Genomic DNA, 12,124 nt, shown 5'->3' on the forward strand with positions numbered 1-12,124 from the left:
TGATCTCGTTCCCCCTCCTCGAAGCGGAGGCGAGGTCTGAGGGTGCCAAGCCACACCCGGACAGTCGATCCCACTGGGCCCCACACATACTGCTTCCCCCCCCCAACGGACTCGCGGGAGGGCGCAAGCACAACCCAACAACCCAGGGCTCGCTCTGGGAGGCAGACCCCACTTAAGTGCCTGTTGTAGGGGACTCACAGTGCACAGGAGGGCGGGGCCCCGGCGAAAGCGCCCGCTCTGATAGGCGTGCCCTGCACTGGTGGGCGGGGCCACAGCGACAGCACCTGCTGACGCAGACACGCCTACACAGAAGGGAGGGAAGAACTACACAGACTTCCAGATGCGCAAATCACAAAGAAACATAACTCAGTTCATCAAAGGACAAGCCAACTCGCCAGCTCCAAAAAGCAGCACGACTGGAGAGGAGATGGAGAATAAAAAAGCAAATGAGGACATGTTAACAGGAATGATCGAAACCGTCAGAAATGAAATCAGAAAACAATTCCAGGAGTTTTGAGCGGAAATCTGGAAGGACACCCAGGAAGCCAAGAAAGAAATGGAAGCAAAACTGGATACAATGCAAGCCTCGTTTAAAGAAATGGAAGCAAAAATGGATACAATGCAAGCCGCCTTTAAAGAAAATCTCCACACCCTGAGAATTGAAATGCATGAAAAAATAGATTTAAAATACAACTCTTTAAAGGAAGAAATTTCCACGATCAGAGCTGATATGACAACCATGAATAGCTCTCTGACATCCATAAACTCCGCAATTGAAACCATAACACAAAGAGTGGACCATATGGAATCCAGAATCTCTCGCCTGGACGATGAAGCAGCTGACAACAACCAGAAAATGACCACACTCCAAAAAAAGGTGAAGCTTCAGGGAAGATTACTCCAGGAACTAATGGACAAAGACAAGAGATATAATCTGCGTATAATTGGAATAGAAGAAGGAGCCGAATATCAGAGCAGAGGGCTTAATCATGTTCTCAATAAAGTTATTGCAGAAAACTTCCCCAATCTCACAGGGGACCCCATCCAGGTAACCGAAGCCTATAGGACACCTGGCAGGCCAGACCCCAGGAAAACCACCCCAAGGCACATAATATTCAAGACTACAGACCTCAAGATTAAAGAGCAAATTCTGAATTCAGCCAAAGCGAAGAAGGAAACTTTTTTCAATGGGAAGAGGATTCGAATAACATCCGACTTATCCACACAAACTTACCAAGCTCGAAGTGAGTGGAAGAACACCATCCAAGTACTTCAGAATAACAATTTACAACCTCGGATCAAATATCCAGCGAAACTGGAGTTCACATTCGAAGGGAGAACCAGATCTTTCCACACCAAAGAGGAGCTAAAGGAGTATGTGAATAAAAAACCAGCCCTACAGCGAATATTAAGAGGGGAAGCCCACCCAACAGAGATCGTAAAAGACACACAGACAGATTCAGAAAGAAACTTCAATAGCCAAAATCCAGCAGAAACACAAGCTCACTAAAGACAAGAAGAAAAAAAAAAAACAACAGGAAAAAACAGCCCAACAAGAAAATGGAAGGAGAAAAAACACCCTTATCCTTGATCTCTTTAAATATAAATGGCTTAAACTCCCCGATCAAGAGGAGCAGACTGGCAGAATGGATCCGCAAGCAAAAAGTTGACATCTGTTGTCTACAAGAGACCCACCTTACAGCAAGGGACAAAAACAGGCTTCGAATGAAAGGATGGAGCAAGATCTACCAAGCAAATGCACCCACCAAAACGGCAGGTGTAGCCATCCTGATCTCAGACAAGCTGGATTTCTCTTTAAAGTCCACTCAAAAAGACAAAGAAGGACACTACATATTGATACAAGGAAAAATCCAGAATCAAGACATCACGGTGATAAATGTATACTCACCGAACAAAAGAGGCCCGACATATGTCAAGCAAATTCTCACAGAATTACAGAGCAAGATAGATGCAAACACAATCATAGTGGGTGACTTTAATACTCCTCTCTCTCCAAGAGACAGATCCAACACCCAGAGGATTAGTAAGGGAGCTGAGGACCTAAATAACACCATTGCCCAAATGGATCTAACAGACCTATATAGAACCTTCCACCCTACAGAGACCCAATACACCTTCTTTTCAGCAGCCCATGGATCATATTCCAAAATAGACCACGTCATAGCCCACACAAAGAACCTCAGCAAATACAAAAGAATTGACATCATCCCATGTATTATATCTGATCACAGTGGATTAAAGGTAACCCTCAACAACAAAGGATACCACAGAGCCTATACACACTCTTGGAGGCTAAACCCCACGCTGCTATCCAACACTTGGGCCACAGATCAAATTAAAGATGAAATCAACGAATTCATAAGCCACAATGACAAAGAAAACACATCACAAAGAAACCTATGGGACACAGCTAAGGCAGTACTGAGGGGCAAGATCATTGCACTCAGTACCCACATTAAAAGAATGGAAGCAGAGCAGGTGAATACCCTCACGATGAAACTAAAACAACTGGAGAAACAAGAAATGACAGAATCTAAAACGACTAGGAGGGGAGAGATTACAAAGATTAAAGAAGAGATAAATCTGATTGAAAATAGAAAGACCATTCAACAAATAAATAAGACTAAAAGCTGGTTCTTTGAGAAAATAAACAAAATTGACAGACCCCTTGCAAGACTCACAAAAAAAAGAAGAGAAGAGACTCATATACGTAAAATCAGGGACTCCACAGGAAAAATTACAACAAATACACACGATATTCAAACAATCATAAGGAGCTATTTCCAAAACCTCTACTCAACAAAAAACAATAATTTTACAGAAATGGATCAATTCTTAGAGAAGTACAAACTGCCCAAACTGAACCAAGAAGAAATAAATCAACTAAATAAACCAATAACTTACGGTGAGATACAGGAGGTAATCAAGAACCTCCCTACTAAGAAAAGCCCAGGCCCAGATGGATTCACCAATGAATTCTACAAAACCTTTAGTGAGGAGCTAATTCCAATACTCCTCAAACTCTTCCGCGAAATAGAAACGGAGGGAAAAATCCCGAACTCATTCTACGAAGCTAATATCATACTCATCCCCAAACCAGGCAAAGATCCAACAAAAAAAGAGAACTACAGACCAATATCACTAATGAACACAGATGCAAAGCTCCTCAATAAAATATTAGCTAACAGGATCCAGAAAGTGATCAAGAATATCATACATCATGACCAAGTAGGCTTCATCCCTCAGTCACAAGGATGGTTCAACATCCGTAAATCAATCAATGTAATTCACCACATAAACAGAACTAAAATCAAGAATCACATTGTTATCTCAGTCGATGCCCAAAAAGCCTTTGACAAAATACAACATCCATACCTATTAAAAGCTTTGGAGAGAACAGGAATAGATGGAACATTCCTCAAAACAATAAAAGCCATATACAACAGACCAACTGCTAATATCATATTAAATGGAGAGAAACTTAAATCATTCCCCCTAAACACAGGAACAAGACAAGGATGCCCACTCTCCCCACTTCTGTTCAACATAGTACTGGAATCCCTAGCCATAGCAATAAGGCAAGAGGAGGACATCAAAGGGATCCACATCGGCAAGGAAGAAATCAAGTTATCCCTATTCGCAGACGACATGATCTTATATCTCAAGGACCCAAAAAACTCAGTACCCAAACTCCTACATCTAATAAACCAATTTGGCAAAGTAGCAGGATACAAAATCAATCCACAAAAGTCAGCAGCTTTTCTGTACACCAGCAATAGACAAACAGAAAAGGAAATTATGGAAACGATTCCATTTACAGTAGCCAAAAAAAGAATAAAGTACCTAGGGATCAACTTAACCAAGGACGTGACGGACCTATTCAATGAAAACTACAAAAATCTAATAAGGGAAATCAAAGAAGACACAAGGAGATGGAAAGACCTCCCATGCTCATGGGTAGGCAGAATCAATATAGTGAAAATGGCCATACTGCCCAAATTGTTATACAAATTCAATGCAATACCTATCAAAATCCCAGCCACATTCTTCACTGAAATAGAGAAACCAATCCATAAGTTCATATGGAACAGCAAAAAACCTAGAATAGCCAAAGCAATTCTAGGCAAAAAACATAGTGCAGGAGGTATCACCATACCAGACTTCAAGCTCTACTACAAGGCCATCATAACAAAAACAGCATGGTATTGGTATAAAAACAGATCGGAAGACCAGTGGATTAGAATTGAAGACCCAGAAATAAAACCGCACTCTTACAGCCAACTGATATTCGACAAAGGAGCTAAAGACATACAATGGAATAAACATAGCCTCTTCAACTACTGGTGCTGGGAGAACTGGGCAGCCATATGCAGAAAACTCAAAGTAGACCCAAGCCTATCACCATGCACCAAGATCAACTCAAAATGGATCAAGGACCTCAACATCAGACCTGAAGCCTTGAAACTACTGAAGGACAGAGTAGGAAAGACACTAGAACTTATAGGCACAGGAAGGAACTTCCTGAATAGAGTCCCAGGCGCACAACAAATAGGGGAAAGACTCAACAAATGGGACTACTACAAATTAAAAAGTTTCTGCACAGCTAAGGTCATAGCCACCAAAATAGAAAGACAGCCAACGATATGGGAAAGGATATTTACCAGCACAGCAACAGACAAAGGCCTGATATCTGTCATCTACAGAGAACTCAAAAAACTAAGCCCCTCCAAGCCCAATAAACCTATTAGGAAATGGGCAAAAGAGCTAAAGAGAGACTTCACAAGAGAAGATATAAAAATGGCAAAGAAACACATGAGGAAATGCTCAACATCCCTGCTAGTAAAGGAAATGCAAATAAAAACAACCCTGAGATACCACCTCACCCCAGTTAGAATGGCCTATACTCTGAACTCAGGAAACAACAAATGCTGGAGGGGCTGTGGGGAAAGAGGAACCCTTCTCCATTGTTGGTGGGAGTGCAAATTAGTACAGCCACTTTGGAGAACAGTATGGAGGTTTCTCAAAAAGCTCAATATAGACCTACCCTATGACCCAGCCATACCACTCCTAGGCATCTATCCTAAACAGCAAAACCCAAGATATCAAAAGGACATTTGTACTTCCATGTTTATCGCAGCACAATTCACAATAGCCAAAATTTGGAAACAACCCAGATGCCCCTCCACAGATGAATGGATCCAAAAAATATGGTACTTATACACAATGGAATACTACATAGCGATTAGGAATGGTGAAATATTGTTATTTGCAGGGAAATGGTCAGAACTCGAACAAATAATGTTGAGTGAGACAAGCCTAGAACACAGAAAACAAAGGGGCATGATCTCCCTGATATATGACTGTTAACAAAGGGAGATGGAGAGACAGTAGAGACCAAGTCTGTGAACACTGTATATGTGCTTGATACATTGTATACTGCATATGGGTCTACCTGACCTAGACAAGGGATGGGAAAACAGGTTGTAAGATATCACAAGAAATATACACAATGCCCTACTATGTAACTGCACCCTCTTTGCACAGCACCTTGTAAAAAAAAAAAAAATTTATGTTCAATTGATAATAAAAAAAAAAAAATTCTAAAAAAAAAAAAAAAAAAAAAAAAAGAAATCCTGACAATCATGGTTTATTCCTTGTATCAATCTCCTCAGGGTACTATAACTAAGTACCACAACCAATCTGATAGTCCAAGACCAAAGTGTCTCTAGATTTGGTTTCCAGGGAGGCCCCAGCTCATTGGTGTCCACAGCCACCAAATCTTTACAAAGCCCCTTCTCCATACAAGAATTCAGATGCTCTAGCATCTTCTCTGCTTATGAGGAGGACACAGTCCTGTTAAACTACAGTCCCACCCTCTGGCCTCATTATAAGTGCTCCTCTTAAGTCTCTGTGCTCTAATACAGCCAGCTTAGGAGTTTGCCAGATGAGTTTTGAGATGACACACAATTCAGTCTGTAACACCCAGAGATCTCTGAGACCTCTTTGAGACACTGAGATCTCTTTGAGACACATGGACCTGGGGAGATGAGAGAAAGCAGGACAGCCCAATGTGGCCTGGGAGTCATCTGTGGCTGCTCCTTCTTTTCCTCGAGAGCTGCCAAGGTAAGAAGCCTGGGCCAGGGAATTGCCAAGACACAGCACAACAGCTGCTGCCTAGGGACTGGCGGATGCCTGACTGGGTGATGGGTAGCTCACCCTTAGGCAGAGTCTGTCCTGTGTCCTCCCTCTGCAATGGTGTGAACCAGAGGCTTACCTCAGGGACTTGGCAGGGGCAGCTACCACCTGGAGGAGGCCTGCCAGAGGCCACTCTTCAGCAGTTGCAAGCAATGGTAGCACACATAGGCAGACACAGAGTAGAATGGAACAGCTAAGAAATGACAACATCACTGGCACATGTGTAATTCAAATCATATGCATGGAAAACGCCCATGGATGTCTCCAAGGGCACCTGCATGAATCAAGACGTGTCATTTCTGTTGCGGTAAGGGCGGGGGTGGGGGGTGGGGATGGGTTGGGAAAGGACCAGTCATGGGGACATGGGGGGGGGGGGGGGAACGACACATGATTGCAGAATAACAAGGGAGGGGGCTCCATCTGGTGGTGTCCCTTGCCCAGAATGTGTGATTAACTGCACTTGACTTCCAATTAGGAGGAAAACACTAAACGTGCATGCATGTGGTGACCTGCTGTGGTCAAAGGGGTGGTAGAGGAAAATGTAGTTTGCCAGTCTTTACAGCACCTGACCTGGACAGATGCAAGGCTGAGGTGTTGAGCTAGCTTGCTTTTTTATTTTAAAAAAAAAAGGACAATAGTGAGCCTGGGAAAAGTTTTGGAGTGAGGAAACCATGCCATCTGACTCCTGTAGGTCACACTGTCTGTTGTGATGAGTCGGGTCTGGTGAGGGAGAGGTGCCATTCAGTGTGTAGCTACCAAAACTATGAGACACGACAGCCTATGATTCTTGGTTGGGAAAGGCTGATGGGAGACCTTGGAGTTGATACAGAGTCCTTCACGGACTCGTCTACTACTTTCTACACATAATGACCTCCAGGTCGGAGCAGTGAGCATGCCCAGTAACTTGGGACAGAGATGAGCACTTTGAAGCTCTAAGGTACATTTTCTTAGCTCGCTAGGAAGCGGGTGGGTGCTGTGATGGAGGCTCAGAGCTTCCTCTACCTAGAACCCACTCCCTCTTATTTAGGTTCTGTTTTCCTGTCTAATTTTGGGCATATTTTTCTATTTAAAGTTCTTTGCTCGCACTAGAACATCATACTTAGACAAAAAAAATACCCCAGGTCTCTTTTATGAGGAACAGGGTACTCCCTTAGGGAGGGAGGGAGGGAGGGAACAGCTGGAGGCCGGCAGCAAGGCGGACAGAAGGCTAGTGCTGGGTAAGGTGAGGTGGGAGAAGGGATGAACCCCCTGGGGAGGAGGAAGAGCTCACCTTCTCACCCCTGCCAGGCACTTCCTGTTACCTCCCACTTTGTGGCCCTCAGATTCCTCATTGGTACCCTGGAGGCAGAAAGGAGATGAGCCACCTCCACTTAAAACACAGAATCACAGAGTCACTGAGTTCAAGTCCCAGTACTGGTGCCACAAAGGAATACAGTTGGGAGGCTGGGCATGGTGGCTTACACCTACGACTCTAGCTGCTCCGGATGTCATGGTGAAGAGGACAGCCTAGGCAAAAAGGTTAGCAAGATCTTCATTCAACCAATAAGCTGGTCACAATGGTGCATGCCTGTCATCCCAGCTATGAGGGAAATGCAAATAGGAGAATTATAGTACAGGCCAGCCCAGGGGAGAAAAAAATATCAACTCATCTGTCAAAATAACAAAAGCAAAAAAGGATGGAGATGTGGTTCAAGTGGTAGAGAGCCTGCTTAGGCATATTGGGACCCAAGTTTGAATCCAAATACCATGTAAAGCTCATAGGTAAAGCTCAGTGATAGAACACTCACCTGAGCATGAATAAGGCCCTCAGTTCAATTCCCAGCATCACCAAAAGCCAAAACAAAACATTTTGTCTTGTGCTCCCCTCCAGATTATTACCTTGGTTGCTCAACTTGACATGTACTTCCTTGGTTCTAAGACACTATCCTTTCTCCCCTCTCAAAAATCAGCTTTCGAAAATCAGAAAAAGTCTTAGAGTCAATGTGGGATGGTTCATTTCTCTCCCCTGTAAACTGCTGTGTTGATATGCCCCTACTGGCCAGGAATGCCCTGTGATCTACATCACGAATTTCCAAGAGTTCAGAAAACATGACATCAAAATCACCAGTCACACCCCTCTCCTTGGGACCTGCTGTTAACATCTTGTAGGATTTCCCTTTGTTCTGGGTTTTCTTTTGCCTTCAGGTGAGCACCTATCTTTCAACCCTCCCTTCTCCTAGGCTGAAGGACTTCGAGTTTCTGCCACTCTAAGTCAGAACCTTAAGGTGTAGCCATTGTATACCACCCTCCCCACAAGAAAACCCGGGCTATTAAAGAGGAGGCAAAGCACTTGATGGAGTTGCTTTGGTGAGCGAATGACTAACCTGTGATTTATGCTCAAGAAGAGGCCTGGGGTGCTATGTCCTGGAGCAGGGGTGCGTCTGGAGGAGGAGGAAGGTTTATATCGAATATGGGCCAGCAGCTTTCTGTGTTGTTGTGAAGGCTGTTTAAAAAACAACAACCAAACATGGAGCTGAGGCCTAAATTCAAATTCAAGCCCTGATTCTTACAGATCACGTAACTTCTCCAGGCCTCAAGCTCCTCATTTGTGAAATTGGGAGTAAATGGTATTTCCTTCAAATGGCTATAGAAGGAATTTTTAAAACTATATAGGCAAAGTGCAAGGCTCAGATAAAAATACTTAATATAGAGAAACTAGCACCACTGACGTTGGAACCAAGCGTATGTAGGAAATCTATGCCATGTCACTATATAAATATTCTAAGAAGGTATAGCTAGTTTGATTGGTCAAGCTCTGTTGTGGCTACTTTGTGTAAATTGTGGAGGATATGCTGGGGGTTTCTATTGGAAGCTGATTCACTTGCATCTTTTTGTAGAGTTAAAAAGCAGTTCAGTTCACAGTTAAGTGGAAACACAAATAGTCCTTCAAGTCTGCGGTCTGGTGAGACAGAATATCTCACAGAAGGACTTGTCCTTTGGCTCAAATTCAATTCAGATGCTCTTTATCCCTTCAACATCAGGATGGGCCCAAGTGTCTCTACTGATCAATGTCCCCCTAGGTGACTATGACAAGTGAGCAGTGTGGAGCTGGCCCACCTCAGTCTGCCCTGTCTACCATCCTGATGCCAGCTTGGGAGGTGGGGGTGGGACCCAGCAGAGCTGCCAGTCACTGGTACCCAAGTACAAGGCCATGAGAGGGGCTCCAGATGAAACTGGGGAAGGTGAGCCTGAGCTACAGGAGCTGGAATCAGGATGCCTACGACCACACTCCTCTGCTTCTCTTCAGGCAAAGTCCCCTCTGGTCCCTATTTGGAAAGTGGGTTGCCCTGCAGATGGCACGAGGGACTGCAGAACGGAGCCTGAGTTTGTGCCTGGCACGTGGCAGGATTCACACAACGTCAGTCGCTGCCCTATCGTCTTTTTGACTCAGCACAGTGCTGAGGGGTTGGTACTGTGTCTGCCGCTGCCACAAAGGAGAAGCGGGGCTCTATAACTCACCCAAGGCTACAGAGCTAGAGCTGGGTCTCGGATCTCTCTTCTCCTGAATGTGTGCCTTTGGGGCTGCAGAGAGCAAACGTAGAGGCTCCCAATGGGTGAGTCATCATGTGGAGATCAGGACCCAGCTTGGCCTGACCCCAAAGGCTGTGCTTGCTGGAACCAGAGAGAACCTCCATCCTTGGCTCCCAGCCAGGCAAGACCCCAAGATACAGGGCAGAGGAAACCCCAAGACCCAGGAGAATCTTAACCTGGACCTGGTGTAAGGTAGTTTTTGTTGTTGTTGTTTTTACTTTTTGGTGCCTGGTGCTTGAACTCAAGGTCTGGGAGCTATCCCTGAGCTTTTTTGCTCAAAGCTGGTGCTCTACCACTTGAGCCACAGCTTCTCTTCTGGCTTTTTTTTAGTGGGGAGGGGTTGATTAGAGATTAATTAGAGGAGAGTCTTAGAGACATTTTCTGCCTCGGTTGGCTTTGAATCATGATCCTCAGATCTCAGCCTCTTGCATAGCTAGGATTGTAGGCATGAGCCACCAGTGCCTGGCAAGGTAGTTATTTTGTAAAGGGTAGTAGGGGTGGGGACAAAGAAGATATGGCTTCGCTGTAGGTTAATATGGAAAAGGAGGAAGACCACTTAATTTTGTTCCCTTTTGTACATACACTAGTAATGGGAAAGTGTTACAGATGTTGCAATCATGCATAGGCATGAATGGTTCTGGCTCCTGCAAGTGGGGGAGAGGGTGGGGGAGGCAGCATCTGCTGGCATCTGAAAATTTTCTGCGGTTTAAGCACATGTCTGGGCCTGCTGAGGCTCTGCTCTGGACTGGTTCTGTCCCTCAAGACTGAGAGAGACCCTTCCTCACCAAGGGGGTGAGGCAGGAGGGCCCAGGGAGCACAGTGAGCCTGGCCCAGCGGGAAGGGTGGTGTGGGGGAGAGGTGGGAGGAGGACTGCATGGTGGGGCTTGTCCTGGAGCCTCCAAGACATTCAGTGAACAATCCTGAGGGATTCTGGGAGCAGGTGGAAGACATGGGGCTGGCAGCATGCAGAGTCTGGCATGGGGGAGGAGGGCCAGAAATCGCTGCCAGCCAAGCTGAGGACAAGGGAGGTGGATCCATCTGCAGAGACGCGGAGGGAGGGCTGGGAGGAAGATCCTTGGAGAGCTCATTCTTCCTCTTTTTCTGCTTTATCCCTCCTGAGCCCTCTATTGAGGGAAGCTCATGACCCACTCATATGCCAGTGGCCTCACCCCTGAACACTGCCACACTGAGGACCAAGCTGCCCTCACGTGATTTGGGAGGACATTTCAGATCCACATCATAACACTGTTCAGTGATGGAGGGAACTTTGTGTGTCTAGATCGTGGCTCAGTGCTCATCCCCTCAAAACTACTACTACTACTACTAAATAAATAAACGAATGCTCAATACATGCTGTTCAAATAAAAGGCCAAGGCAATAATTCTCACTTTGTCCATGAGGACACAGAGGAGACCAGGGTTTCGTGACCAGCAAAGGCTGTACCCAATGGCTTGGCACAGATAGGAGTCCCACACACGCTAACTCCTTTCCCAACCCACTGTGGATGTTGAGGCTGCAGCACTCAGGGCATGACTAGGTTGTGGTCTGAGACTCGGGAAGCCTGGCACTAGAGTGGGTTGGGTCATGAATTCTGTGTGGGCCCCTCCCCTCTCCGGCATGAGCCTTTATTTCCCAGCCTGTAAGATGAGGGTAGATCAGGTCAGGCCAGGCAAAACTCCACATTCTTTAAAGCTTGCCCAGAGTAGAAGACCACCCCAGAACATGTCTGTACCATCTTTTTTCCAACTGCTGACCTTTGGGAAAAACTTTCTCTCCCCTTTTGCTCCCCCTCTGTGGGCTTAATAAGGCTTAATGAGGGTCTTGAGTGGGCCCAACCCTTCAGTTCCACTCTAGGATGAGGTAGGGGGAACTTGGCTAATGACAGGGCCCTGGTGTGGGGCAAGTTGACAACCCCAGTTGGCGTTTCTGAGCCTCTATTAACAGACCACACAGGAATGTCTTCCCAGGGTCCTTGAGTTTCAATTTTTCCACTGAAAAAGGCAGCTGGGAAAGAGGTGGCCAAGAGGCCAGAGACAATTGCCTGCATTTCTGTTGGTGATATTCTACCCATCTTCCCATCTGGCTACCTCCTCGTCCTCTTCCCACTTGCCTGTTGGTTTACCCATCTAAGAAACTACCTACCTACCCACATATCCATCCCCCCATCTACCAGTTTGCCATCTAACCAGCCAATAAAGCATGTTGCCAAAATCAGGGAATGGCATCTTCCATTATCCATCCATCCACTCTCCTATTCATTCATCCATCCATCCATCCACAACCCATTCATCTATCCTGGCAACAGGGTTAGATAAGATCTATCTGACACTTTGTCCCT

The sequence above is a fragment of the Perognathus longimembris genome, chromosome 6, assembly GCF_023159225.1.
Source record: "Perognathus longimembris pacificus isolate PPM17 chromosome 6, ASM2315922v1, whole genome shotgun sequence".
Taxonomy (NCBI): domain Eukaryota; kingdom Metazoa; phylum Chordata; class Mammalia; order Rodentia; family Heteromyidae; genus Perognathus; species Perognathus longimembris.